Source organism: Paramormyrops kingsleyae, unplaced genomic scaffold, assembly GCF_048594095.1.
Source record: "Paramormyrops kingsleyae isolate MSU_618 unplaced genomic scaffold, PKINGS_0.4 ups31, whole genome shotgun sequence".
NCBI classification, from domain to species: Eukaryota; Metazoa; Chordata; class Actinopteri; order Osteoglossiformes; family Mormyridae; genus Paramormyrops; species Paramormyrops kingsleyae.
In genome coordinates, this window is record NW_027325969.1 from 689,195 (window position 1) to 711,327 (window position 22,133).

The following is a 22,133-nucleotide window of genomic DNA, read 5'->3' on the forward strand; positions in this document are numbered from 1 at the left end:
CGCAATTTGTGGGTATCGCTTCTCGGCCTTTTGGCTAAGATCAAGTGTAGTATCTGTTCTTATCAGTTTAATATCTGATACGTCCCCCATGGAGGGGACCACATATTAAACGGATTTTTGGAACAGGGAGCCGGAAGTGGGGCTTGCCCCGTCCGCTCCACGCATCGACCCGGTATTGCAGTGCTTCCGGGAATGGTGCACCTCTACTGCCCCCTGTTGTCGAAAGGCAGAACTGACTGACTGACTGACTGACTGACTGACTGACTGAGTGAGTGAGTGAGTGAGTGAGTGAGTGACTAATAGACTGAGTGCTGTGAGGGGGGGGGCCCTGTCTGTGCGTGGCCCCCGTTTCCCGCCGTTTTTCTTTTTTTTTTTTTTTTTTTTTTTTTTTTAAAGGAAGGTGACACACTGTTTGTGCGGTGGACAGCTGCGCTGAGGTAAGGCATGATGTCATCTTTGCCTTTTGAATTTCCCCTCATGTTTGTTAAAATGATTGCTGTCTTTTGAGAGGACAGGAGGACAGGGAGGAGTCGGGGCCCCGAGGACGGCGGCTGCGACGCCCCTGGGCATTCTACTCCGAGCGGGGGCGTCACGCAGGCCCGGCTAACGGCGGCGGGCTTGGCGGCGGCCCCATATCGACTCGGGTCTCTCTTCATCCCGTATAAATCTTTCGCCTTTTACTAAAGATTTCCGTGGAGAGGGATAGCGATGAGTTCATGGTATTTTTGGAGGCTCTGCCCAAGCAGAGCTGCACTGCTGCTGTCAAAGGAAGACTGGGCCCGGCTTAGCGGCTGGCGTTAGGTGCCCGGTGGCGCGGCTGTGGTCTCCCTGGATCACGCGTGGACTCGCCGGGCGACACCTGCCAGAGGGGCTGGTGAGGGCTGAGCCGCGCCAGCTCCGTCGGCATCCCGCATGCCGGCGCCCGGCGGGGCGCAATTTGTGGGTATCGCTTCTCGGCCTTTTGGCTAAGATCAAGTGTAGTATCTGTTCTTATCAGTTTAATATCTGATACGTCCCCCATGGAGGGGACCACATATTAAACGGATTTTTGGAACAGGGAGCCGGAAGTGGGGCTTGCCCCGTCCGCTCCACGCATCGACCCGGTATTGCAGTGCTTCCGGGAATGGTGCACCTCTACTGCCCCCTGTTGTCGAAAGGCAGAACTGACTGACTGACTGACTGACTGACTGACTGACTGACTGACTGACTGAGTGAGTGAGTGAGTGAGTGAGTGAGTGACTAATAGACTGAGTGCTGTGAGGGGGGGGGCCCTGTCTGTGCGTGGCCCCCGTTTCCCGCCGTTTTTCTTTTTTTTTTTTTTTTTTTTTTTTTTTTAAAGGAAGGTGACACACTGTTTGTGCGGTGGACAGCTGCGCTGAGGTAAGGCATGATGTCATCTTTGCCTTTTGAATTTCCCCTCATGTTTGTTAAAATGATTGCTGTCTTTTGAGAGGACAGGAGGACAGGGAGGAGTCGGGGCCCCGAGGACGGCGGCTGCGACGCCCCTGGGCATTCTACTCCGAGCGGGGGCGTCACGCAGGCCCGGCTAACGGCGGCGGGCTTGGCGGCGGCCCCATATCGACTCGGGTCTCTCTTCATCCCGTATAAATCTTTCGCCTTTTACTAAAGATTTCCGTGGAGAGGGATAGCGATGAGTTCATGGTATTTTTGGAGGCTCTGCCCAAGCAGAGCTGCACTGCTGCTGTCAAAGGAAGACTGGGCCCGGCTTAGCGGCTGGCGTTAGGTGCCCGGTGGCGCGGCTGTGGTCTCCCTGGATCACGCGTGGACTCGCCGGGCGACACCTGCCAGAGGGGCTGGTGAGGGCTGAGCCGCGCCAGCTCCGTCGGCATCCCGCATGCCGGCGCCCGGCGGGGCGCAATTTGTGGGTATCGCTTCTCGGCCTTTTGGCTAAGATCAAGTGTAGTATCTGTTCTTATCAGTTTAATATCTGATACGTCCCCCATGGAGGGGACCACATATTAAACGGATTTTTGGAACAGGGAGCCGGAAGTGGGGCTTGCCCCGTCCGCTCCACGCATCGACCCGGTATTGCAGTGCTTCCGGGAATGGTGCACCTCTACTGCCCCCTGTTGTCGAAAGGCAGAACTGACTGACTGACTGACTGACTGACTGACTGACTGAGTGAGTGAGTGAGTGAGTGAGTGAGTGAGTGAGTGAGTGAGTGAGTGACTAATAGACTGAGTGCTGTGAGGGGGGGGGCCCTGTCTGTGCGTGGCCCCCGTTTCCCGCCGTTTTTCTTTTTTTTTTTTTTTTTTTTTTTTTTTTAAAGGAAGGTGACACACTGTTTGTGCGGTGGACAGCTGCGCTGAGGTAAGGCATGATGTCATCTTTGCCTTTTGAATTTCCCCTCATGTTTGTTAAAATGATTGCTGTCTTTTGAGAGGACAGGAGGACAGGGAGGAGTCGGGGCCCCGAGGACGGCGGCTGCGACGCCCCTGGGCATTCTACTCCGAGCGGGGGCGTCACGCAGGCCCGGCTAACGGCGGCGGGCTTGGCGGCGGCCCCATATCGACTCGGGTCTCTCTTCATCCCGTATAAATCTTTCGCCTTTTACTAAAGATTTCCGTGGAGAGGGATAGCGATGAGTTCATGGTATTTTTGGAGGCTCTGCCCAAGCAGAGCTGCACTGCTGCTGTCAAAGGAAGACTGGGCCCGGCTTAGCGGCTGGCGTTAGGTGCCCGGTGGCGCGGCTGTGGTCTCCCTGGATCACGCGTGGACTCGCCGGGCGACACCTGCCAGAGGGGCTGGTGAGGGCTGAGCCGCGCCAGCTCCGTCGGCATCCCGCATGCCGGCGCCCGGCGGGGCGCAATTTGTGGGTATCGCTTCTCGGCCTTTTGGCTAAGATCAAGTGTAGTATCTGTTCTTATCAGTTTAATATCTGATACGTCCCCCATGGAGGGGACCACATATTAAACGGATTTTTGGAACAGGGAGCCGGAAGTGGGGCTTGCCCCGTCCGCTCCACGCATCGACCCGGTATTGCAGTGCTTCCGGGAATGGTGCACCTCTACTGCCCCCTGTTGTCGAAAGGCAGAACTGACTGACTGACTGACTGACTGACTGACTGACTGAGTGAGTGAGTGAGTGAGTGAGTGAGTGACTAATAGACTGAGTGCTGTGAGGGGGGGGGCCCTGTCTGTGCGTGGCCCCCGTTTCCCGCCGTTTTTCTTTTTTTTTTTTTTTTTTTTTTTTTTTTAAAGGAAGGTGACACACTGTTTGTGCGGTGGACAGCTGCGCTGAGGTAAGGCATGATGTCATCTTTGCCTTTTGAATTTCCCCTCATGTTTGTTAAAATGATTGCTGTCTTTTGAGAGGACAGGAGGACAGGGAGGAGTCGGGGCCCCGAGGACGGCGGCTGCGACGCCCCTGGGCATTCTACTCCGAGCGGGGGCGTCACGCAGGCCCGGCTAACGGCGGCGGGCTTGGCGGCGGCCCCATATCGACTCGGGTCTCTCTTCATCCCGTATAAATCTTTCGCCTTTTACTAAAGATTTCCGTGGAGAGGGATAGCGATGAGTTCATGGTATTTTTGGAGGCTCTGCCCAAGCAGAGCTGCACTGCTGCTGTCAAAGGAAGACTGGGCCCGGCTTAGCGGCTGGCGTTAGGTGCCCGGTGGCGCGGCTGTGGTCTCCCTGGATCACGCGTGGACTCGCCGGGCGACACCTGCCAGAGGGGCTGGTGAGGGCTGAGCCGCGCCAGCTCCGTCGGCATCCCGCATGCCGGCGCCCGGCGGGGCGCAATTTGTGGGTATCGCTTCTCGGCCTTTTGGCTAAGATCAAGTGTAGTATCTGTTCTTATCAGTTTAATATCTGATACGTCCCCCATGGAGGGGACCACATATTAAACGGATTTTTGGAACAGGGAGCCGGAAGTGGGGCTTGCCCCGTCCGCTCCACGCATCGACCCGGTATTGCAGTGCTTCCGGGAATGGTGCACCTCTACTGCCCCCTGTTGTCGAAAGGCAGAACTGACTGACTGACTGACTGACTGACTGACTGACTGACTGACTGACTGAGTGAGTGAGTGAGTGAGTGAGTGAGTGACTAATAGACTGAGTGCTGTGAGGGGGGGGGCCCTGTCTGTGCGTGGCCCCCGTTTCCCGCCGTTTTTCTTTTTTTTTTTTTTTTTTTTTTTTTTTTAAAGGAAGGTGACACACTGTTTGTGCGGTGGACAGCTGCGCTGAGGTAAGGCATGATGTCATCTTTGCCTTTTGAATTTCCCCTCATGTTTGTTAAAATGATTGCTGTCTTTTGAGAGGACAGGAGGACAGGGAGGAGTCGGGGCCCCGAGGACGGCGGCTGCGACGCCCCTGGGCATTCTACTCCGAGCGGGGGCGTCACGCAGGCCCGGCTAACGGCGGCGGGCTTGGCGGCGGCCCCATATCGACTCGGGTCTCTCTTCATCCCGTATAAATCTTTCGCCTTTTACTAAAGATTTCCGTGGAGAGGGATAGCGATGAGTTCATGGTATTTTTGGAGGCTCTGCCCAAGCAGAGCTGCACTGCTGCTGTCAAAGGAAGACTGGGCCCGGCTTAGCGGCTGGCGTTAGGTGCCCGGTGGCGCGGCTGTGGTCTCCCTGGATCACGCGTGGACTCGCCGGGCGACACCTGCCAGAGGGGCTGGTGAGGGCTGAGCCGCGCCAGCTCCGTCGGCATCCCGCATGCCGGCGCCCGGCGGGGCGCAATTTGTGGGTATCGCTTCTCGGCCTTTTGGCTAAGATCAAGTGTAGTATCTGTTCTTATCAGTTTAATATCTGATACGTCCCCCATGGAGGGGACCACATATTAAACGGATTTTTGGAACAGGGAGCCGGAAGTGGGGCTTGCCCCGTCCGCTCCACGCATCGACCCGGTATTGCAGTGCTTCCGGGAATGGTGCACCTCTACTGCCCCCTGTTGTCGAAAGGCAGAACTGACTGACTGACTGACTGACTGACTGAGTGAGTGAGTGAGTGAGTGAGTGAGTGACTAATAGACTGAGTGCTGTGAGGGGGGGGGCCCTGTCTGTGCGTGGCCCCCGTTTCCCGCCGTTTTTCTTTTTTTTTTTTTTTTTTTTTTTTTTTTAAAGGAAGGTGACACACTGTTTGTGCGGTGGACAGCTGCGCTGAGGTAAGGCATGATGTCATCTTTGCCTTTTGAATTTCCCCTCATGTTTGTTAAAATGATTGCTGTCTTTTGAGAGGACAGGAGGACAGGGAGGAGTCGGGGCCCCGAGGACGGCGGCTGCGACGCCCCTGGGCATTCTACTCCGAGCGGGGGCGTCACGCAGGCCCGGCTAACGGCGGCGGGCTTGGCGGCGGCCCCATATCGACTCGGGTCTCTCTTCATCCCGTATAAATCTTTCGCCTTTTACTAAAGATTTCCGTGGAGAGGGATAGCGATGAGTTCATGGTATTTTTGGAGGCTCTGCCCAAGCAGAGCTGCACTGCTGCTGTCAAAGGAAGACTGGGCCCGGCTTAGCGGCTGGCGTTAGGTGCCCGGTGGCGCGGCTGTGGTCTCCCTGGATCACGCGTGGACTCGCCGGGCGACACCTGCCAGAGGGGCTGGTGAGGGCTGAGCCGCGCCAGCTCCGTCGGCATCCCGCATGCCGGCGCCCGGCGGGGCGCAATTTGTGGGTATCGCTTCTCGGCCTTTTGGCTAAGATCAAGTGTAGTATCTGTTCTTATCAGTTTAATATCTGATACGTCCCCCATGGAGGGGACCACATATTAAACGGATTTTTGGAACAGGGAGCCGGAAGTGGGGCTTGCCCCGTCCGCTCCACGCATCGACCCGGTATTGCAGTGCTTCCGGGAATGGTGCACCTCTACTGCCCCCTGTTGTCGAAAGGCAGAACTGACTGACTGACTGACTGACTGACTGACTGACTGACTGACTGACTGAGTGACTGACTGAGTGAGTGAGTGAGTGAGTGAGTGAGTGAGTGACTAATAGACTGAGTGCTGTGAGGGGGGGGGCCCTGTCTGTGCGTGGCCCCCGTTTCCCGCCGTTTTTCTTTTTTTTTTTTTTTTTTTTTTTTTTTTAAAGGAAGGTGACACACTGTTTGTGCGGTGGACAGCTGCGCTGAGGTAAGGCATGATGTCATCTTTGCCTTTTGAATTTCCCCTCATGTTTGTTAAAATGATTGCTGTCTTTTGAGAGGACAGGAGGACAGGGAGGAGTCGGGGCCCCGAGGACGGCGGCTGCGACGCCCCTGGGCATTCTACTCCGAGCGGGGGCGTCACGCAGGCCCGGCTAACGGCGGCGGGCTTGGCGGCGGCCCCATATCGACTCGGGTCTCTCTTCATCCCGTATAAATCTTTCGCCTTTTACTAAAGATTTCCGTGGAGAGGGATAGCGATGAGTTCATGGTATTTTTGGAGGCTCTGCCCAAGCAGAGCTGCACTGCTGCTGTCAAAGGAAGACTGGGCCCGGCTTAGCGGCTGGCGTTAGGTGCCCGGTGGCGCGGCTGTGGTCTCCCTGGATCACGCGTGGACTCGCCGGGCGACACCTGCCAGAGGGGCTGGTGAGGGCTGAGCCGCGCCAGCTCCGTCGGCATCCCGCATGCCGGCGCCCGGCGGGGCGCAATTTGTGGGTATCGCTTCTCGGCCTTTTGGCTAAGATCAAGTGTAGTATCTGTTCTTATCAGTTTAATATCTGATACGTCCCCCATGGAGGGGACCACATATTAAACGGATTTTTGGAACAGGGAGCCGGAAGTGGGGCTTGCCCCGTCCGCTCCACGCATCGACCCGGTATTGCAGTGCTTCCGGGAATGGTGCACCTCTACTGCCCCCTGTTGTCGAAAGGCAGAACTGACTGACTGACTGACTGACTGACTGACTGACTGACTGACTGACTGAGTGAGTGAGTGAGTGAGTGAGTGAGTGACTAATAGACTGAGTGCTGTGAGGGGGGGGGCCCTGTCTGTGCGTGGCCCCCGTTTCCCGCCGTTTTTCTTTTTTTTTTTTTTTTTTTTTTTTTTTTAAAGGAAGGTGACACACTGTTTGTGCGGTGGACAGCTGCGCTGAGGTAAGGCATGATGTCATCTTTGCCTTTTGAATTTCCCCTCATGTTTGTTAAAATGATTGCTGTCTTTTGAGAGGACAGGAGGACAGGGAGGAGTCGGGGCCCCGAGGACGGCGGCTGCGACGCCCCTGGGCATTCTACTCCGAGCGGGGGCGTCACGCAGGCCCGGCTAACGGCGGCGGGCTTGGCGGCGGCCCCATATCGACTCGGGTCTCTCTTCATCCCGTATAAATCTTTCGCCTTTTACTAAAGATTTCCGTGGAGAGGGATAGCGATGAGTTCATGGTATTTTTGGAGGCTCTGCCCAAGCAGAGCTGCACTGCTGCTGTCAAAGGAAGACTGGGCCCGGCTTAGCGGCTGGCGTTAGGTGCCCGGTGGCGCGGCTGTGGTCTCCCTGGATCACGCGTGGACTCGCCGGGCGACACCTGCCAGAGGGGCTGGTGAGGGCTGAGCCGCGCCAGCTCCGTCGGCATCCCGCATGCCGGCGCCCGGCGGGGCGCAATTTGTGGGTATCGCTTCTCGGCCTTTTGGCTAAGATCAAGTGTAGTATCTGTTCTTATCAGTTTAATATCTGATACGTCCCCCATGGAGGGGACCACATATTAAACGGATTTTTGGAACAGGGAGCCGGAAGTGGGGCTTGCCCCGTCCGCTCCACGCATCGACCCGGTATTGCAGTGCTTCCGGGAATGGTGCACCTCTACTGCCCCCTGTTGTCGAAAGGCAGAACTGACTGACTGACTGACTGACTGACTGAGTGAGTGAGTGAGTGAGTGAGTGAGTGACTAATAGACTGAGTGCTGTGAGGGGGGGGGCCCTGTCTGTGCGTGGCCCCCGTTTCCCGCCGTTTTTCTTTTTTTTTTTTTTTTTTTTTTTTTTTAAAGGAAGGTGACACACTGTTTGTGCGGTGGACAGCTGCGCTGAGGTAAGGCATGATGTCATCTTTGCCTTTTGAATTTCCCCTCATGTTTGTTAAAATGATTGCTGTCTTTTGAGAGGACAGGAGGACAGGGAGGAGTCGGGGCCCCGAGGACGGCGGCTGCGACGCCCCTGGGCATTCTACTCCGAGCGGGGGCGTCACGCAGGCCCGGCTAACGGCGGCGGGCTTGGCGGCGGCCCCATATCGACTCGGGTCTCTCTTCATCCCGTATAAATCTTTCGCCTTTTACTAAAGATTTCCGTGGAGAGGGATAGCGATGAGTTCATGGTATTTTTGGAGGCTCTGCCCAAGCAGAGCTGCACTGCTGCTGTCAAAGGAAGACTGGGCCCGGCTTAGCGGCTGGCGTTAGGTGCCCGGTGGCGCGGCTGTGGTCTCCCTGGATCACGCGTGGACTCGCCGGGCGACACCTGCCAGAGGGGCTGGTGAGGGCTGAGCCGCGCCAGCTCCGTCGGCATCCCGCATGCCGGCGCCCGGCGGGGCGCAATTTGTGGGTATCGCTTCTCGGCCTTTTGGCTAAGATCAAGTGGATTTTACGCTCTTTTTATCGCTTTTATTGGATTGCGTCGGGTTTTTTAGAGGAAGGCACGGCAAACCTAATGCGTGTCCAGTAGGTGGCTTGACCGCCGCTGCCACGGGGCGACCCGTGCCTTCCTTTTAGCCTTTTATCCCTGCTTTTATTTTCGTTTTTATTAGGCTGGGGATCCCGCAGTGGCTGGTGGCTTGTCCGCCGCCCTGCCGGGGGAACTGGTGTTTTTATTTCTTAGTTGTTTTTAATAGTTTAGCATTCCTCGGCTCATCCCGGATTGGCGGACGGCAGCAGGACCACGGCGGACGTCGGGACCACGGCGGCAGGAGGACTCTGCTCCAGGAACGACGTCGGTGGACCATCCCGGATGTCGACGGCCGGCGGAGCTACGAGGAAGCCCTTCAGCGGGCCGTGGCTGGTAGCAGGCGGTGGCCTGCGTAATACCACCCGGTTCTGCTGGAGGGCCGAAGGGGAGGTAGGCACCTTCCCCGACCGCCTGGCCTTCATCCGGGAGGTGGCCTTCGGGGAGCTGGGCCTCCGCATGGAGGACATCCTCTGTGTTCAGCGGAATGGGCCCTTCCAGTTCTTCGAGGTCACCCTGTCCACCGACGAGAGCTACACCAAGGTCCTGGAGCGGAGCAAGGAGAGGGCCCAGCACCCTCTCCTGGGAAGGTATACTATCGAGCCGCTGTGGTGGCCCGACAAGCGGGTAATTACTGTGCATTGCTTTAACCCGCATGTGACCGCCGAGGCCGTCCGCCAGTTCCTCAATAAGTATGTGGACCTCCTTCCTGGCCACAAGGACATCCGGGATGAGCTGGGGATCTGGACTGGTCGACGCCAGTTCCAGGCCCGCCTGCGCCCGGACGCTAATGGGGCGGGCGGTTTTAGCCATCCCCCAGCCTATTTTAATCTGCAGGGCAATAAGGCATACTTGTTTTACTCTGGACAGCCTCCCTTCTGCCGACAGTGCCACAGCTTTGGACACACTCTGGAGGGATGCGCCAACCTGCGCTGCCGTAACTGCCTGGAGTCGGGGCACATGGCCAGGGACTGCAAGGGCCCCCGTCGCTGCATCTATTGCAACGGCGAGGACCATCTGGCTCGTTCCTGCCCGAAGAAGAAAACGACGTATGCTGACGCTCTGTCAGGCAATGGAGCCGTCGGCAAGGAGAGTGGTGGGGGAGCGCAAGCCCCCACGTCAGGGCAGGAACAGCCGGCGACGGGGGCAGGAGGAGAAGCCCTGGCCGAGGTGGAGGAGGCCCCAGCGACAGCAATGCAGGAGGGGTCTCCAGTCCTGGCTCCAGGTGTCAGCAGCAGGAGGAGAAAGAGCGGCGCATCCCCCCGGAGGAGGAAGAAGAGCAGAAGGGAGGCACAACCCGACGCTTCCAGCCCTCCGGCTGCCACCTTGCCAGCAGTGGCGGCCGGGGACCAAGGCCGAGAGAGTCCCCCCTCCCCGACGTTGGGGGCCCCCCATCCGGTGTGGGACCTGGGACAGTCCCCTGCGCCCCCCCAGGAGTACAGTAGTGGGCAGGACAAAGCCAATGAACAGGAGTACCTGGGGGGGCTGGAACTGGGGGGCCTTTTGGGTTTGACTGAGGAGGGGGGGCAGTAATGCGGTATTGTTTTTAATGGCTGGCTTTTATCATTTTAGTGTGTTGTTTTTAATTGTATTTTACTATTTTAACATTTCATGGCCAATTTTAATATTGTCACCTTGAATGTCAGGGGTTTGAGGAACGTTTTAAAACGCACATCTGTTTTTAATCAGCTGGCATCTTCTCCCTTCAGCATTTGTTTTCTGCAGGAAGTCCACCTCCGGGACCAGCGGGACGAGGCTCTCTTTTCTCGACAATGGAAGAGGGGTAGATCCTACTGGAGCGTAGGTGGTGTCCACTCCTCAGGCGTCGGGATCCTTTTTGGCGACCGCGCCTTTGAAGAAGTAAGATCGTTTACCGTTCTTCAAGGTAGAGTTTTGGGGGTGGACGCCACATGGAGGGGACAGCGCCTCCGGGCCATTTGTGTCTACGCTCCAGTGGAGGCCTCGTCCCGTATAACTCTCTTTGAAGAGTTGTCCCCGTTCTGTGTCACAGATCGACACTTGATTTTAGGAGGGGACTTTAACATCTCGTTGGAGGGTAGACAGGATGTCAGCTCTGGGCACTTTCGCCATTTTATTCGTTCCTTTAAACTTGTTGATGGTTTTAAGATATGCAACCCCAGCATGCCGGGCTTCACCTGGCATAATAGTCGCGGAGCTAGCAGTCGCATCGACTACATTTTAGCCTCACCCCCCGTTGTTTTTAAAAAGGTGTCCCTCTCCCCGCAGTGGCCCACTGACCATTTGGCAGTGGAGGCCACTGTTTCCATAGACGCCCCTGAATATGGGGGCGGCTATTGGAAAATGAACCTGCAGATTTTGGAGGAGAGCGATTTTAGACACCTTTTTTTAGATCACTTCTCCGAGTGGCAGAAGGACAAGCCTACCTTCCCCTCCGTGGCCGAATGGTGGGAGAGTGTGAAGGATAGGATCCGAACCTTCTCCATGCAGTACAGCAAGCAGCGCAGGATGGAGAAGAAATTCTCCATTCTGCAGCTGGAGAGAAGGTTGCGGGATGAATACGCTGCTCACAACAATGGGGGCGCCATCGATCACGAGCGACTGCTAGGCATAAAGGGTGAGCTGAGGCGCCTGCATGAACAGGCTGCCTCGGCCCTAATGCTCCGCGACAAAAGGTGTCTTGTGGAAAATAATGAAAAGTGCAATGCCTTTTTTTTCCAGAGAGCCAGGGAAGCCCGGGAGGAGAAGAGCTTTGTCTCTCTCCGTGCCTCAAACAGCAATATGGTAACTAAAACATCAGACATGCTGGAGGTTGCTAAATTGTTTTATCATAATCTTTTTAAGGTTAGGGACACGGACCCGGTTGCAGGGGAGCGGTTCCTAGACAACATCTCACCTTGTCTTCCCAGTGACATTCGTGACGGCTTAGAAGCCCCCATCACCTTGGCCGAGCTGACCGCAGTGCTTGGCAAGATGAACCGCCGCAAGGTACCGGGCCTTGATGGGCTCCCGGTGGAATTTTATTCCACCTTTTGGGATGTCCTCGGGCCGGAATTACTGCAGGTTGTAGAGGACGTTCAGCGCCGGGGTTTGCTCACTAGGAGCATGAGGTCAGGGGTTCTTTCTCTGTTGCACAAGAAGGGTGATCGTGCCGACCTTGGCAACTGGAGGCCCCTGACCATGCTTTGTGTAGACACAAAGCTCATTGCAAAGACCCTTACCGAACGCCTGAAGAAGGCCATGGCTCATCTGGTTCACAGCGATCAGACGTGTGGAGTACCGGGTCGATCGGCGACGTGGAACCTCCATCTCATCCGCGACGCCATCGCCTGGGTGGAGGACAGGAACCTCCCTCTCCTGCTGGTCAGCTTGGACCAGGAGAAAGCCTTCGACCGGGTAGATCACCGCTTCCTGTTTCAAGTATTGGGTAAGTTTGGCTTTGGACCCAATTATCTGGGGTGGTTACACACTTTGTATAACGAAGTTGGAAGCCATGTTGTTATCAATGGCTTCCTGAGTGATTTGGTGCCCCAGCTGAGTGGAGTGAGGCAGGGATGTCCCCTCTCCCCCCTCCTCTACGCGCTCTATATAGAGCCACTGGCGTGCGCCATTCGCGCCCACCCCGGGGTCGATGGCCTTCTTATCCCAGGAAGTCGGGGGAAAACTGTTAAACTGACCCAGTACGCAGACGACACCACCCTTTTCGTCTGCTCGGATCAGTCTCTCGGTCATGCCATGAGCCTTGTTCATGCGTTCGGTAGGGCCTCCGGCGCGACGCTCAACCTCAGTAAGTCGGTGGCCAAGTATTTCGGCAGCTGGAAGGCGAGGGAGGACGTCGCAGGGGGTCTCACCCTCTGTGACGGACCTCTCAAAGTGTTGGGGGTCAACTTCCTTTCGGATGGTGCCGCCCGTTTGAACTGGGAGGAGCGGTTGGCGATCGCCAGGCGGAAGATCGGACTGTGGAAGTCCAGGTCCCTGTCCTTCCAAGGTAAGGTCTTAGCCTTAAAAGTGGATATTCTTCCCACCCTGCTCTACCTTGCACATGTGTACCCTTTGCCCCGCTTCATGCGTAGAGGCCTGACGAGAGACGTTTTCAACCTCGTCTGGGGGGGCAGGTACGAGTACGTGCGTAGGGAAGTGATGTATCTCGGAAAGGACAGTGGGGGGAGGGATGTTATTGACTTTCCTCTCAAGCTTGACTGCCTGTTCTTCTCGCAGCTCTGCGCGCGCCTGGCAGCTCCCCTCGAGCACCCCCATCAGCACTTTGTGCGTCTGTGGCTGGCTCTCCCCATGAGACGCCTGGTGGCGTCGTGGACCAACCTCGGCCCCAAGGCTGAGACCCTGCCGGCCCACTACAGCCACGCTGTCAAGTGGAGTAAGTCTTTTCCGGCAGGTGTCAAGACAGAGGCCTTGACCAAGCATAGAGCGCTTTACAGGGCTTTGCTTGGTCATAGGGATACTCGGGCCATGCTGGGCCTGGAGGAAGGCACATGGGTGAGAATCCAGCCTAAGGGTTTGGATCACAGGCTGCAGGACCTGAACTGGCAGTGCCTTCATGGTAAGCTGCCAGTCAGGGACGTCTTACATAGGCATAAGCTGACCAGACACCCCCGCTGCCCCAGGCCCGAGTGCAGTGAGGATGAGACCATCAGGCACGTGTTTTGGGACTGTGGGCATGCACAGAGAGTTTGGGGGTTGGTAGCGGGCCTGTGTGGACGTGTGGACCCGCAGCCCGGTCTGACCTACGACAAGGTGTTGAAGGGGTGGGACCCCAAGCTCCATAACCCCTTCGGCCCCTGGATGTGGCTGCTGGTCAGCATTACCAAGCGAGAGCTGTGGAATGCCAGGACCGCGCTCATCCGTAGAGGGGTTCATCTGGAGGCACAAGGGGTATTCCGTAAAATCCGGGCCGACTTGGGTTTCAGGATGGAGACTGACGTCATCCAGCGGGGCTATCACGAGGCCAAGGAGAGGTGGAAGGGCCTCCTTTGGCTTTAGCTCCGTGTCGTTTAGGTGGTGACGCTCCATTCTACAGGGTTTGATGTGACACACCTTTCTGAAGCACACTGGAGATACTTCGGGTTTTAGGTAAGTGTGCTTTGTTTTTTGTGCGTGTGTTTTATTCAAAATGGTTTTATCTAACAGCATGTGCATAATTAATTGAGCACGGGTTTTGGTTGGTCATTTTTAGCACCTATTTATTAATATTAACAATAACTGTATTTATTAAGATTTTACTATGGTTTGTTGTGCTGCCTTTTAAATGATTGACCGTGTTTTATTCCCGAGGTGCTGATTTTACGTGTGTGGAAATGTATGACCCTGTCCCAACCTGACCCTGGTGTAAAGGTTGGAGGTCGCCGGGTGTGTTCCTCTTTTAAAGGTTTTAGTTTTTAAAAGCCGGCATTTGAGGTGACATTTTATTTGTGTAAATGGCCATTTAACTGTAATTGTGTTTTAATTGATAGTGTATTGGTATTTATTGGTGGTTTTATAGTTTTTTTCTTGTCTTTTTGCAGTTCTGGAGATGTTTTGTTTAATAATGTTTTAATAATGTTGTATGGCATATATAAGTAGCACTGTGGGTCGAGAATATTTTAGCCTTTTATAAAGTATTTATGGACATGTATTTATGTAAATTTGTGAACTTAAAAGGCTGTTTTATTATGTTTTGATGACAGTGCTAATTGATGTATGTATATGCTTTGTGTATTTGTGTGGTTTTAATTGTTGTACAGAACTGTTTAATAAAGTATTGAAAAAAAAAAATCTGTTCTTATCAGTTTAATATCTGATACGTCCCCCATGGAGGGGACCACATATTAAACGGATTTTTGGAACAGGGAGCCGGAAGTGGGGCTTGCCCCGTCCGCTCCACGCATCGACCCGGTATTGCAGTGCTTCCGGGAATGGTGCACCTCTACTGCCCCCTGTTGTCGAAAGGCAGAACTGACTGACTGACTGACTGACTGACTGACTGACTGACTGACTGACTGAGTGAGTGAGTGAGTGAGTGAGTGAGTGACTAATAGACTGAGTGCTGTGAGGGGGGGGGCCCTGTCTGTGCGTGGCCCCCGTTTCCCGCCGTTTTTCTTTTTTTTTTTTTTTTTTTTTTTTTTTAAAGGAAGGTGACACACTGTTTGTGCGGTGGACAGCTGCGCTGAGGTAAGGCATGATGTCATCTTTGCCTTTTGAATTTCCCCTCATGTTTGTTAAAATGATTGCTGTCTTTTGAGAGGACAGGAGGACAGGGAGGAGTCGGGGCCCCGAGGACGGCGGCTGCGACGCCCCTGGGCATTCTACTCCGAGCGGGGGCGTCACGCAGGCCCGGCTAACGGCGGCGGGCTTGGCGGCGGCCCCATATCGACTCGGGTCTCTCTTCATCCCGTATAAATCTTTCGCCTTTTACTAAAGATTTCCGTGGAGAGGGATAGCGATGAGTTCATGGTATTTTTGGAGGCTCTGCCCAAGCAGAGCTGCACTGCTGCTGTCAAAGGAAGACTGGGCCCGGCTTAGCGGCTGGCGTTAGGTGCCCGGTGGCGCGGCTGTGGTCTCCCTGGATCACGCGTGGACTCGCCGGGCGACACCTGCCAGAGGGGCTGGTGAGGGCTGAGCCGCGCCAGCTCCGTCGGCATCCCGCATGCCGGCGCCCGGCGGGGCGCAATTTGTGGGTATCGCTTCTCGGCCTTTTGGCTAAGATCAAGTGTAGTATCTGTTCTTATCAGTTTAATATCTGATACGTCCCCCATGGAGGGGACCACATATTAAACGGATTTTTGGAACAGGGAGCCGGAAGTGGGGCTTGCCCCGTCCGCTCCACGCATCGACCCGGTATTGCAGTGCTTCCGGGAATGGTGCACCTCTACTGCCCCCTGTTGTCGAAAGGCAGAACTGACTGACTGACTGACTGAGTGAGTGAGTGAGTGAGTGAGTGAGTGACTAATAGACTGAGTGCTGTGAGGGGGGGGGCCCTGTCTGTGCGTGGCCCCCGTTTCCCGCCGTTTTTCTTTTTTTTTTTTTTTTTTTTTTTTTTTAAAGGAAGGTGACACACTGTTTGTGCGGTGGACAGCTGCGCTGAGGTAAGGCATGATGTCATCTTTGCCTTTTGAATTTCCCCTCATGTTTGTTAAAATGATTGCTGTCTTTTGAGAGGACAGGAGGACAGGGAGGAGTCGGGGCCCCGAGGACGGCGGCTGCGACGCCCCTGGGCATTCTACTCCGAGCGGGGGCGTCACGCAGGCCCGGCTAACGGCGGCGGGCTTGGCGGCGGCCCCATATCGACTCGGGTCTCTCTTCATCCCGTATAAATCTTTCGCCTTTTACTAAAGATTTCCGTGGAGAGGGATAGCGATGAGTTCATGGTATTTTTGGAGGCTCTGCCCAAGCAGAGCTGCACTGCTGCTGTCAAAGGAAGACTGGGCCCGGCTTAGCGGCTGGCGTTAGGTGCCCGGTGGCGCGGCTGTGGTCTCCCTGGATCACGCGTGGACTCGCCGGGCGACACCTGCCAGAGGGGCTGGTGAGGGCTGAGCCGCGCCAGCTCCGTCGGCATCCCGCATGCCGGCGCCCGGCGGGGCGCAATTTGTGGGTATCGCTTCTCGGCCTTTTGGCTAAGATCAAGTGTAGTATCTGTTCTTATCAGTTTAATATCTGATACGTCCCCCATGGAGGGGACCACATATTAAACGGATTTTTGGAACAGGGAGCCGGAAGTGGGGCTTGCCCCGTCCGCTCCACGCATCGACCCGGTATTGCAGTGCTTCCGGGAATGGTGCACCTCTACTGCCCCCTGTTGTCGAAAGGCAGAACTGACTGACTGACTGACTGACTGACTGACTGACTGACTGACTGACTGACTGACTGACTGAGTGAGTGAGTGAGTGAGTGAGTGAGTGAGTGACTAATAGACTGAGTGCTGTGAGGGGGGGGGCCCTGTCTGTGCGTGGCCCCCGTTTCCCGCCGTTTTTCTTTTTTTTTTTTTTTTTTTTTTTTTTTTTAAAGGAAGGTGACACACTGTTTGTGCGGTGGACAGCTGCGCTGAGGTAAGGCATGATGTCATCTTTGCCTTTTGAATTTCCCCTCATGTTTGTTAAAATGATTGCTGTCTTTTGAGAGGACAGGAGGACAGGGAGGAGTCGGGGCCCCGAGGACGGCGGCTGCGACGCCCCTGGGCATTCTACTCCGAGCGGGGGCGTCACGCAGGCCCGGCTAACGGCGGCGGGCTTGGCGGCGGCCCCATATCGACTCGGGTCTCTCTTCATCCCGTATAAATCTTTCGCCTTTTACTAAAGATTTCCGTGGAGAGGGATAGCGATGAGTTCATGGTATTTTTGGAGGCTCTGCCCAAGCAGAGCTGCACTGCTGCTGTCAAAGGAAGACTGGGCCCGGCTTAGCGGCTGGCGTTAGGTGCCCGGTGGCGCGGCTGTGGTCTCCCTGGATCACGCGTGGACTCGCCGGGCGACACCTGCCAGAGGGGCTGGTGAGGGCTGAGCCGCGCCAGCTCCGTCGGCATCCCGCATGCCGGCGCCCGGCGGGGCGCAATTTGTGGGTATCGCTTCTCGGCCTTTTGGCTAAGATCAAGTGTAGTATCTGTTCTTATCAGTTTAATATCTGATACGTCCCCCATGGAGGGGACCACATATTAAACGGATTTTTGGAACAGGGAGCCGGAAGTGGGGCTTGCCCCGTCCGCTCCACGCATCGACCCGGTATTGCAGTGCTTCCGGGAATGGTGCACCTCTACTGCCCCCTGTTGTCGAAAGGCAGAACTGACTGACTGACTGACTGACTGACTGACTGACTGACTGACTGAGTGAGTGAGTGAGTGAGTGAGTGAGTGACTAATAGACTGAGTGCTGTGAGGGGGGGGGCCCTGTCTGTGCGTGGCCCCCGTTTCCCGCCGTTTTTCTTTTTTTTTTTTTTTTTTTTTTTTTTTTAAAGGAAGGTGACACACTGTTTGTGCGGTGGACAGCTGCGCTGAGGTAAGGCATGATGTCATCTTTGCCTTTTGAATTTCCCCTCATGTTTGTTAAAATGATTGCTGTCTTTTGAGAGGACAGGAGGACAGGGAGGAGTCGGGGCCCCGAGGACGGCGGCTGCGACGCCCCTGGGCATTCTACTCCGAGCGGGGGCGTCACGCAGGCCCGGCTAACGGCGGCGGGCTTGGCGGCGGCCCCATATCGACTCGGGTCTCTCTTCATCCCGTATAAATCTTTCGCCTTTTACTAAAGATTTCCGTGGAGAGGGATAGCGATGAGTTCATGGTATTTTTGGAGGCTCTGCCCAAGCAGAGCTGCACTGCTGCTGTCAAAGGAAGACTGGGCCCGGCTTAGCGGCTGGCGTTAGGTGCCCGGTGGCGCGGCTGTGGTCTCCCTGGATCACGCGTGGACTCGCCGGGCGACACCTGCCAGAGGGGCTGGTGAGGGCTGAGCCGCGCCAGCTCCGTCGGCATCCCGCATGCCGGCGCCCGGCGGGGCGCAATTTGTGGGTATCGCTTCTCGGCCTTTTGGCTAAGATCAAGTGTAGTATCTGTTCTTATCAGTTTAATATCTGATACGTCCCCCATGGAGGGGACCACATATTAAACGGATTTTTGGAACAGGGAGCCGGAAGTGGGGCTTGCCCCGTCCGCTCCACGCATCGACCCGGTATTGCAGTGCTTCCGGGAATGGTGCACCTCTACTGCCCCCTGTTGTCGAAAGGCAGAACTGACTGACTGACTGACTGACTGACTGACTGACTGACTGACTGACTGACTGACTGACTGAGTGAGTGAGTGAGTGAGTGAGTGAGTGAGTGACTAATAGACTGAGTGCTGTGAGGGGGGGGGCCCTGTCTGTGCGTGGCCCCCGTTTCCCGCCGTTTTTCTTTTTTTTTTTTTTTTTTTTTTTTTTTTTAAAGGAAGGTGACACACTGTTTGTGCGGTGGACAGCTGCGCTGAGGTAAGGCATGATGTCATCTTTGCCTTTTGAATTTCCCCTCATGTTTGTTAAAATGATTGCTGTCTTTTGAGAGGACAGGAGGACAGGGAGGAGTCGGGGCCCCGAGGACGGCGGCTGCGACGCCCCTGGGCATTCTACTCCGAGCGGGGGCGTCACGCAGGCCCGGCTAACGGCGGCGGGCTTGGCGGCGGCCCCATATCGACTCGGGTCTCTCTTCATCCCGTATAAATCTTTCGCCTTTTACTAAAGATTTCCGTGGAGAGGGATAGCGATGAGTTCATGGTATTTTTGGAGGCTCTGCCCAAGCAGAGCTGCACTGCTGCTGTCAAAGGAAGACTGGGCCCGGCTTAGCGGCTGGCGTTAGGTGCCCGGTGGCGCGGCTGTGGTCTCCCTGGATCACGCGTGGACTCGCCGGGCGACACCTGCCAGAGGGGCTGGTGAGGGCTGAGCCGCGCCAGCTCCGTCGGCATCCCGCATGCCGGCGCCCGGCGGGGCGCAATTTGTGGGTATCGCTTCTCGGCCTTTTGGCTAAGATCAAGTGTAGTATCTGTTCTTATCAGTTTAATATCTGATACGTCCCCCATGGAGGGGACCACATATTAAACGGATTTTTGGAACAGGGAGCCGGAAGTGGGGCTTGCCCCGTCCGCTCCACGCATCGACCCGGTATTGCAGTGCTTCCGGGAATGGTGCACCTCTACTGCCCCCTGTTGTCGAAAGGCAGAACTGACTGACTGACTGACTGACTGACTGACTGACTGACTGACTGACTGAGTGAGTGAGTGAGTGAGTGAGTGAGTGAGTGACTAATAGACTGAGTGCTGTGAGGGGGGGGGCCCTGTCTGTGCGTGGCCCCCGTTTCCCGCCGTTTTTCTTTTTTTTTTTTTTTTTTTTTTTTTTTAAAGGAAGGTGACACACTGTTTGTGCGGTGGACAGCTGCGCTGAGGTAAGGCATGATGTCATCTTTGCCTTTTGAATTTCCCCTCATGTTTGTTAAAATGATTGCTGTCTTTTGAGAGGACAGGAGGACAGGGAGGAGTCGGGGCCCCGAGGACGGCGGCTGCGACGCCCCTGGGCATTCTACTCCGAGCGGGGGCGTCACGCAGGCCCGGCTAACGGCGGCGGGCTTGGCGGCGGCCCCATATCGACTCGGGTCTCTCTTCATCCCGTATAAATCTTTCGCCTTTTACTAAAGATTTCCGTGGAGAGGGATAGCGATGAGTTCATGGTATTTTTGGAGGCTCTGCCCAAGCAGAGCTGCACTGCTGCTGTCAAAGGAAGACTGGGCCCGGCTTAGCGGCTGGCGTTAGGTGCCCGGTGGCGCGGCTGTGGTCTCCCTGGATCACGCGTGGACTCGCCGGGCGACACCTGCCAGAGGGGCTGGTGAGGGCTGAGCCGCGCCAGCTCCGTCGGCATCCCGCATGCCGGCGCCCGGCGGGGCGCAATTTGTGGGTATCGCTTCTCGGCCTTTTGGCTAAGATCAAGTGTAGTATCTGTTCTTATCAGTTTAATATCTGATACGTCCCCCATGGAGGGGACCACATATTAAACGGATTTTTGGAACAGGGAGCCGGAAGTGGGGCTTGCCCCGTCCGCTCCACGCATCGACCCGGTATTGCAGTGCTTCCGGGAATGGTGCACCTCTACTGCCCCCTGTTGTCGAAAGGCAGAACTGACTGACTGACTGACTGACTGACTGACTGACTGACTGAGTGAGTGAGTGAGTGAGTGAGTGAGTGACTAATAGACTGAGTGCTGTGAGGGGGGGGGCCCTGTCTGTGCGTGGCCCCCGTTTCCCGCCGTTTTTCTTTTTTTTTTTTTTTTTTTTTTTTTTTTAAAGGAAGGTGACACACTGTTTGTGCGGTGGACAGCTGCGCTGAGGTAAGGCATGATGTCATCTTTGCCTTTTGAATTTCCCCTCATGTTTGTTAAAATGATTGCTGTCTTTTGAGAGGACAGGAGGACAGGGAGGAGTCGGGGCCCCGAGGACGGCGGCTGCGACGCCCCTGGGCATTCTACTCCGAGCGGGGGCGTCACGCAGGCCCGGCTAACGGCGGCGGGCTTGGCGGCGGCCCCATATCGACTCGGGTCTCTCTTCATCCCGTATAAATCTTTCGCCTTTTACTAAAGATTTCCGTGGAGAGGGATAGCGATGAGTTCATGGTATTTTTGGAGGCTCTGCCCAAGCAGAGCTGCACTGCTGCTGTCAAAGGAAGACTGGGCCCGGCTTAGCGGCTGGCGTTAGGTGCCCGGTGGCGCGGCTGTGGTCTCCCTGGATCACGCGTGGACTCGCCGGGCGACACCTGCCAGAGGGGCTGGTGAGGGCTGAGCCGCGCCAGCTCCGTCGGCATCCCGCATGCCGGCGCCCGGCGGGGCGCAATTTGTGGGTATCGCTTCTCGGCCTTTTGGCTAAGATCAAGTGTAGTATCTGTTCTTATCAGTTTAATATCTGATACGTCCCCCATGGAGGGGACCACATATTAAACGGATTTTTGGAACAGGGAGCCGGAAGTGGGGCTTGCCCCGTCCGCTCCACGCATCGACCCGGTATTGCAGTGCTTCCGGGAATGGTGCACCTCTACTGCCCCCTGTTGTCGAAAGGCAGAACTGACTGACTGACTGACTGACTGACTGACTGACTGACTGACTGACTGACTGACTGAGTGAGTGAGTGAGTGAGTGAGTGAGTGAGTGACTAATAGACTGAGTGCTGTGAGGGGGGGGGCCCTGTCTGTGCGTGGCCCCCGTTTCCCGCCGTTTTTCTTTTTTTTTTTTTTTTTTTTTTTTTTTTTAAAGGAAGGTGACACACTGTTTGTGCGGTGGACAGCTGCGCTGAGGTAAGGCATGATGTCATCTTTGCCTTTTGAATTTCCCCTCATGTTTGTTAAAATGATTGCTGTCTTTTGAGAGGACAGGAGGACAGGGAGGAGTCGGGGCCCCGAGGACGGCGGCTGCGACGCCCCTGGGCATTCTACTCCGAGCGGGGGCGTCACGCAGGCCCGGCTAACGGCGGCGGGCTTGGCGGCGGCCCCATATCGACTCGGGTCTCTCTTCATCCCGTATAAATCTTTCGCCTTTTACTAAAGATTTCCGTGGAGAGGGATAGCGATGAGTTCATGGTATTTTTGGAGGCTCTGCCCAAGCAGAGCTGCACTGCTGCTGTCAAAGGAAGACTGGGCCCGGCTTAGCGGCTGGCGTTAGGTGCCCGGTGGCGCGGCTGTGGTCTCCCTGGATCACGCGTGGACTCGCCGGGCGACACCTGCCAGAGGGGCTGGTGAGGGCTGAGCCGCGCCAGCTCCGTCGGCATCCCGCATGCCGGCGCCCGGCGGGGCGCAATTTGTGGGTATCGCTTCTCGGCCTTTTGGCTAAGATCAAGTGTAGTATCTGTTCTTATCAGTTTAATATCTGATACGTCCCCCATGGAGGGGACCACATATTAAACGGATTTTTGGAACAGGGAGCCGGAAGTGGGGCTTGCCCCGTCCGCTCCACGCATCGACCCGGTATTGCAGTGCTTCCGGGAATGGTGCACCTCTACTGCCCCCTGTTGTCGAAAGGCAGAACTGACTGACTGACTGACTGACTGACTGACTGACTGACTGAGTGAGTGAGTGAGTGAGTGAGTGAGTGACTAATAGACT

The 22,133-nt window shown here is 55.8% G+C and overlaps 35 non-coding genes across 35 annotated transcripts; all 35 read left to right on the top strand.

Annotated features, from left to right (window-relative positions):
* The first annotated feature begins 14 nt into the window (after nucleotides 1–14).
* LOC140585240 (U2 spliceosomal RNA) lies at nucleotides 15–206 on the top strand. The gene has a single exon (XR_011987200.1). It is a non-coding gene; the product is annotated as a U2 spliceosomal RNA (small nuclear RNA).
* A 430-nt stretch (nucleotides 207–636) lies between these two features.
* Nucleotides 637–750, top strand: LOC140584730 (U5 spliceosomal RNA). The gene has a single exon (XR_011986692.1). It is a non-coding gene; the product is annotated as a U5 spliceosomal RNA (small nuclear RNA).
* Nucleotides 751–945: 195 nt separating this feature from the next.
* Nucleotides 946–1,137, top strand: LOC140585241 (U2 spliceosomal RNA). The gene has a single exon (XR_011987201.1). It is a non-coding gene; the product is annotated as a U2 spliceosomal RNA (small nuclear RNA).
* Nucleotides 1,138–1,579: 442 nt separating this feature from the next.
* LOC140584731 (U5 spliceosomal RNA) lies at nucleotides 1,580–1,693 on the top strand. The gene has a single exon (XR_011986693.1). It is a non-coding gene; the product is annotated as a U5 spliceosomal RNA (small nuclear RNA).
* Nucleotides 1,694–1,888: 195 nt separating this feature from the next.
* Nucleotides 1,889–2,080, top strand: LOC140585242 (U2 spliceosomal RNA). Its single transcript, XR_011987202.1, has one exon. It is a non-coding gene; the product is annotated as a U2 spliceosomal RNA (small nuclear RNA).
* Nucleotides 2,081–2,530: 450 nt separating this feature from the next.
* On the top strand, nucleotides 2,531–2,644 carry LOC140584732 (U5 spliceosomal RNA). The gene has a single exon (XR_011986694.1). It is a non-coding gene; the product is annotated as a U5 spliceosomal RNA (small nuclear RNA).
* A 195-nt stretch (nucleotides 2,645–2,839) lies between these two features.
* LOC140585243 (U2 spliceosomal RNA) lies at nucleotides 2,840–3,031 on the top strand. Its single transcript, XR_011987203.1, has one exon. It is a non-coding gene; the product is annotated as a U2 spliceosomal RNA (small nuclear RNA).
* Nucleotides 3,032–3,461: 430 nt separating this feature from the next.
* LOC140584733 (U5 spliceosomal RNA) lies at nucleotides 3,462–3,575 on the top strand. Its single transcript, XR_011986695.1, has one exon. It is a non-coding gene; the product is annotated as a U5 spliceosomal RNA (small nuclear RNA).
* Nucleotides 3,576–3,770: 195 nt separating this feature from the next.
* On the top strand, nucleotides 3,771–3,962 carry LOC140585244 (U2 spliceosomal RNA). Its single transcript, XR_011987204.1, has one exon. It is a non-coding gene; the product is annotated as a U2 spliceosomal RNA (small nuclear RNA).
* A 442-nt stretch (nucleotides 3,963–4,404) lies between these two features.
* Nucleotides 4,405–4,518, top strand: LOC140584734 (U5 spliceosomal RNA). The gene has a single exon (XR_011986696.1). It is a non-coding gene; the product is annotated as a U5 spliceosomal RNA (small nuclear RNA).
* Nucleotides 4,519–4,713: 195 nt separating this feature from the next.
* LOC140585245 (U2 spliceosomal RNA) lies at nucleotides 4,714–4,905 on the top strand. Its single transcript, XR_011987205.1, has one exon. It is a non-coding gene; the product is annotated as a U2 spliceosomal RNA (small nuclear RNA).
* Nucleotides 4,906–5,327: 422 nt separating this feature from the next.
* Nucleotides 5,328–5,441, top strand: LOC140584735 (U5 spliceosomal RNA). Its single transcript, XR_011986697.1, has one exon. It is a non-coding gene; the product is annotated as a U5 spliceosomal RNA (small nuclear RNA).
* Nucleotides 5,442–5,636: 195 nt separating this feature from the next.
* Nucleotides 5,637–5,828, top strand: LOC140585246 (U2 spliceosomal RNA). Its single transcript, XR_011987206.1, has one exon. It is a non-coding gene; the product is annotated as a U2 spliceosomal RNA (small nuclear RNA).
* Nucleotides 5,829–6,286: 458 nt separating this feature from the next.
* Nucleotides 6,287–6,400, top strand: LOC140584736 (U5 spliceosomal RNA). Its single transcript, XR_011986698.1, has one exon. It is a non-coding gene; the product is annotated as a U5 spliceosomal RNA (small nuclear RNA).
* Nucleotides 6,401–6,595: 195 nt separating this feature from the next.
* Nucleotides 6,596–6,787, top strand: LOC140585248 (U2 spliceosomal RNA). Its single transcript, XR_011987208.1, has one exon. It is a non-coding gene; the product is annotated as a U2 spliceosomal RNA (small nuclear RNA).
* A 442-nt stretch (nucleotides 6,788–7,229) lies between these two features.
* On the top strand, nucleotides 7,230–7,343 carry LOC140584737 (U5 spliceosomal RNA). The gene has a single exon (XR_011986699.1). It is a non-coding gene; the product is annotated as a U5 spliceosomal RNA (small nuclear RNA).
* A 195-nt stretch (nucleotides 7,344–7,538) lies between these two features.
* Nucleotides 7,539–7,730, top strand: LOC140585249 (U2 spliceosomal RNA). Its single transcript, XR_011987209.1, has one exon. It is a non-coding gene; the product is annotated as a U2 spliceosomal RNA (small nuclear RNA).
* Nucleotides 7,731–8,151: 421 nt separating this feature from the next.
* On the top strand, nucleotides 8,152–8,265 carry LOC140584738 (U5 spliceosomal RNA). The gene has a single exon (XR_011986700.1). It is a non-coding gene; the product is annotated as a U5 spliceosomal RNA (small nuclear RNA).
* A 6,025-nt stretch (nucleotides 8,266–14,290) lies between these two features.
* On the top strand, nucleotides 14,291–14,477 carry LOC140584121 (U2 spliceosomal RNA). Its single transcript, XR_011986152.1, has one exon. It is a non-coding gene; the product is annotated as a U2 spliceosomal RNA (small nuclear RNA).
* Nucleotides 14,478–14,918: 441 nt separating this feature from the next.
* Nucleotides 14,919–15,032, top strand: LOC140584739 (U5 spliceosomal RNA). Its single transcript, XR_011986701.1, has one exon. It is a non-coding gene; the product is annotated as a U5 spliceosomal RNA (small nuclear RNA).
* Nucleotides 15,033–15,227: 195 nt separating this feature from the next.
* On the top strand, nucleotides 15,228–15,419 carry LOC140585250 (U2 spliceosomal RNA). Its single transcript, XR_011987210.1, has one exon. It is a non-coding gene; the product is annotated as a U2 spliceosomal RNA (small nuclear RNA).
* A 413-nt stretch (nucleotides 15,420–15,832) lies between these two features.
* LOC140584741 (U5 spliceosomal RNA) lies at nucleotides 15,833–15,946 on the top strand. The gene has a single exon (XR_011986703.1). It is a non-coding gene; the product is annotated as a U5 spliceosomal RNA (small nuclear RNA).
* Nucleotides 15,947–16,141: 195 nt separating this feature from the next.
* LOC140585251 (U2 spliceosomal RNA) lies at nucleotides 16,142–16,333 on the top strand. The gene has a single exon (XR_011987211.1). It is a non-coding gene; the product is annotated as a U2 spliceosomal RNA (small nuclear RNA).
* Nucleotides 16,334–16,792: 459 nt separating this feature from the next.
* LOC140584742 (U5 spliceosomal RNA) lies at nucleotides 16,793–16,906 on the top strand. Its single transcript, XR_011986704.1, has one exon. It is a non-coding gene; the product is annotated as a U5 spliceosomal RNA (small nuclear RNA).
* Nucleotides 16,907–17,101: 195 nt separating this feature from the next.
* LOC140585252 (U2 spliceosomal RNA) lies at nucleotides 17,102–17,293 on the top strand. The gene has a single exon (XR_011987212.1). It is a non-coding gene; the product is annotated as a U2 spliceosomal RNA (small nuclear RNA).
* Nucleotides 17,294–17,731: 438 nt separating this feature from the next.
* On the top strand, nucleotides 17,732–17,845 carry LOC140584743 (U5 spliceosomal RNA). The gene has a single exon (XR_011986705.1). It is a non-coding gene; the product is annotated as a U5 spliceosomal RNA (small nuclear RNA).
* A 195-nt stretch (nucleotides 17,846–18,040) lies between these two features.
* Nucleotides 18,041–18,232, top strand: LOC140585253 (U2 spliceosomal RNA). The gene has a single exon (XR_011987213.1). It is a non-coding gene; the product is annotated as a U2 spliceosomal RNA (small nuclear RNA).
* A 459-nt stretch (nucleotides 18,233–18,691) lies between these two features.
* On the top strand, nucleotides 18,692–18,805 carry LOC140584744 (U5 spliceosomal RNA). The gene has a single exon (XR_011986706.1). It is a non-coding gene; the product is annotated as a U5 spliceosomal RNA (small nuclear RNA).
* A 195-nt stretch (nucleotides 18,806–19,000) lies between these two features.
* On the top strand, nucleotides 19,001–19,192 carry LOC140585254 (U2 spliceosomal RNA). Its single transcript, XR_011987214.1, has one exon. It is a non-coding gene; the product is annotated as a U2 spliceosomal RNA (small nuclear RNA).
* Nucleotides 19,193–19,637: 445 nt separating this feature from the next.
* LOC140584745 (U5 spliceosomal RNA) lies at nucleotides 19,638–19,751 on the top strand. The gene has a single exon (XR_011986707.1). It is a non-coding gene; the product is annotated as a U5 spliceosomal RNA (small nuclear RNA).
* A 195-nt stretch (nucleotides 19,752–19,946) lies between these two features.
* On the top strand, nucleotides 19,947–20,138 carry LOC140585255 (U2 spliceosomal RNA). Its single transcript, XR_011987215.1, has one exon. It is a non-coding gene; the product is annotated as a U2 spliceosomal RNA (small nuclear RNA).
* A 434-nt stretch (nucleotides 20,139–20,572) lies between these two features.
* Nucleotides 20,573–20,686, top strand: LOC140584746 (U5 spliceosomal RNA). The gene has a single exon (XR_011986708.1). It is a non-coding gene; the product is annotated as a U5 spliceosomal RNA (small nuclear RNA).
* A 195-nt stretch (nucleotides 20,687–20,881) lies between these two features.
* Nucleotides 20,882–21,073, top strand: LOC140585256 (U2 spliceosomal RNA). Its single transcript, XR_011987216.1, has one exon. It is a non-coding gene; the product is annotated as a U2 spliceosomal RNA (small nuclear RNA).
* A 455-nt stretch (nucleotides 21,074–21,528) lies between these two features.
* Nucleotides 21,529–21,642, top strand: LOC140584747 (U5 spliceosomal RNA). The gene has a single exon (XR_011986709.1). It is a non-coding gene; the product is annotated as a U5 spliceosomal RNA (small nuclear RNA).
* Nucleotides 21,643–21,837: 195 nt separating this feature from the next.
* LOC140585257 (U2 spliceosomal RNA) lies at nucleotides 21,838–22,029 on the top strand. The gene has a single exon (XR_011987217.1). It is a non-coding gene; the product is annotated as a U2 spliceosomal RNA (small nuclear RNA).
* The last annotated feature ends 104 nt before the right edge of the window (nucleotides 22,030–22,133 follow it).